The sequence below is a fragment of the Myotis myotis genome, unplaced genomic scaffold (genome assembly GCF_014108235.1).
Source record: "Myotis myotis isolate mMyoMyo1 unplaced genomic scaffold, mMyoMyo1.p scaffold_m19_p_15, whole genome shotgun sequence".
Lineage (NCBI taxonomy): Eukaryota > Metazoa > Chordata > Mammalia > Chiroptera > Vespertilionidae > Myotis > Myotis myotis.
The window spans coordinates 36301326-36303918 of record NW_023416319.1 but is presented as its reverse complement, the minus strand read 5'-3'; the positions used below and the strand labels follow the sequence as shown (position 1 = coordinate 36303918).

At 56.0% G+C, this 2593-nt stretch overlaps 1 long non-coding RNA gene across 1 annotated transcript; it reads left to right on the top strand.

Moving 5' to 3' along the window:
* The first annotated feature begins 266 nt into the window (after window positions 1-266).
* LOC118670056 lies at window positions 267-1097 on the top strand. The gene is made up of 2 exons (XR_004972208.1): window positions 267-610; window positions 712-1097. It is a non-coding gene; the product is annotated as an uncharacterized LOC118670056 (long non-coding RNA).
* The last annotated feature ends 1496 nt before the right edge of the window (window positions 1098-2593 follow it).

Here is a 2593-nt window from a genome sequence, read left to right as displayed (position 1 = left end):
AGGAAAGCCTATGCATCATTATCATTTCATCCAATTTAATCTCATTAGACTGAAAACTCTACCGGGGTTTGTAGACTTGGAGATGTGTGACCAGGGTTGCAGGTTTTACCTGTTCAGCGGATGTGAAAACCCATGCTCTTAAAAGCGGTGAACTCTGGAGGCGGTCTTTTCCATCTGCCCATGCCCACAACTTGTATGCCAGTGACAGAGGTTACTCCCATTAATAGTAATAATGATTACTGAGCTTTTGCTATGCACCGGGCTTTGTGTTAAGAACTCGATTTGCACAATCTCATGAATCCTTGATCCTTATACCGCATGAAGCCATAGGGACAGTTACATTTTTAGAATGGTGAAACTGAGGCACCAAGCGCCAAAAAGCAGAGTAACTTGCCACAGGTCACAGACACAACGATAGAAGAGCTATTATTTGAACGCTGAGCACTTAACACCCTGTATTCTTGTTACGGTTCTCAGTGAAGCCCAGCAGTCTTTGGGAAACACCAAGGATTGCTCCGTTTCAGCTGGGAGCTAATGTGGTGCCAGAGCCCATTCACGCACGTTGCCCCTAACGGGGCGCGGGGAGATTTCCCTGAAGTGGAAGAAAGCTGTTAAGTAGAGTTTCTTATTTTACTTTGGCGGAGAATACGTGATGAAAAGGGGAGGACGTCTTTTAACATTTCCTGTCGTTAATTTTTTTTCCCTTTAAAGATATTTCCCCCCTCTGGTTCTCCAAATTGTCACAAAACATTTGCGTAATGACCTGGTGCTGACACGCTTAGATGAAACTCTAAGGACAACTTGGATGAAGGTCAACTTTGAAGTAATTAAAGCATCCAGAAGACGCAGGCTCTTAGGGAACAGCCGTGACTCCACGATAAACACGGCTGCGTAGCGAGACGTCACGCTCCCGCGTGCAAACAACCTGGGGCGCGCCCACCCGCGCTCCGCACACTCCTCGGAGCAGCTCCAGTTTTGGAGAAAGTCTGGAGGGCACATGTTGCTCCTCCCCCTCCCGGTTCAGGGTCAGGCGAGGAGAGAAGGAAAGGCGAGCAAGGCCTCGTCGGGATGCGGGACCCTTGTAGCCCCAACTAAGTGCAGAGAACGCGCGGGCGCATAGCTCCTTAGCGCTGGGCAGAGGGAGAGGAGGAAGGGGGAATCCCGCCCTCCGCTCCCCTCCCCTCCCCTCCCCCCGCATGATCGGCGCGCCCCTCCCCCGCAGGAAACATGCCCGCCCGCCCCTCCCTCCTCCACTACCTCCTGGGGACCTGGGTTGTAAAATCCCACGGGTGGGACGGACTCAGCGACGGGGCGGGGCGAGGCGAGGCACTGACCAGGTCCAGCAACCCCCTCCCCCGCGCCCAATCGCCTCTCCGCACACGCTTCCCGCCCCTCCTCTAGCCTCGCTCTACTATCACAACACCCCTCCCCCGGCCCCCGCTTGGCTGCCGCACCCCCCCCCCCCCAAACCCGCGCCGGCTGGCCTATCTCGCGCTCCGGGACGATCTCCCCAGTCTAGACCCCCGCAGCCCGGGCTACAGGGAGGAGCCACAACGGCGGTAGCCCCGCCCTTCGATTTCTTGGACTCCCCGGGCCCCTGGAACATCTGGGTGCGGGGGTTAGCGTTCCATCTGTGGCTCCTGGGCCGCCAGATGTGCGCGCTCCCCCGCCCTGGCCTGGAGGCCGGCGAGTCTGAGCGGGTGCACGAGGGGGCGGGGGCTGGGAGTTTTCCCGGGAAGCTGACTTCCACCCCGGCGGAACCTCAGGCCCCGGGGCACCCCGCCTTGGCCTCCCGGCGCTCCCGGACGCGCCGCCCCAACGAAAAGTTTCCCACCCAGCCCCGGCCCCGCTGCCGAACAGCCCTAGGAACCTCCCAAACCAGAAGGGAAAATAGAGCAGGACTACGGGACTCCCCACAGAAGAGCCCCCTATGTTTTGGCCATGCGGCCCGAGCCCTGGCCGTGGGACCCCACGTGTGCAGCCAGCAAACCCCGTGTGTGGTTGTATTTGGGGTTTGCCCTGAAGTGCTCTTTGACCGGTTATGGATTCCTTTTTTGAAGTTGGAGGTCGTATTGCAACCGGTACAGGCAGTTCAGGACGGGAGAAAAGCCAAGTGAACCCTGTGACTCAACCCCCTTGGAATGTGCCTGGAATAATAATGGGGACTTGAAAGGTTTTTACGGCCGAGGTGGAGGAGACGAGGCTCCTGCGCCTGCAGCTGGCGGCCGGCCGAGGGGGGCAGTATTGCCTTTTTCAGTGCTGCCGCGCGGGCAAACAGGACAAAAATAGTCGGAGCATCTGGTTTGAATCAACCAAAGAGCATTTCTATCAGCTTCACCCACCGTCCTACGGAACTGACAGAACAGGACAAGCCAATTATAAAAGTACCCTTTTAACGCTCCTGCGTTCGCTAAACCCAATCACACTTCACCGCTGGTATTTCCAAGTGTCCTAACGTACAACTGTCGTTACTTTATATATGTTGCAAATTAAACTTCCTTTTCCGAGGTTGTGTGTGGGCTTGTACTCGAGCATTTGCATTTGCAAGCAACGCTCTGAATATGTTATCCTTTTTCAAAAATGCATGTTGAAC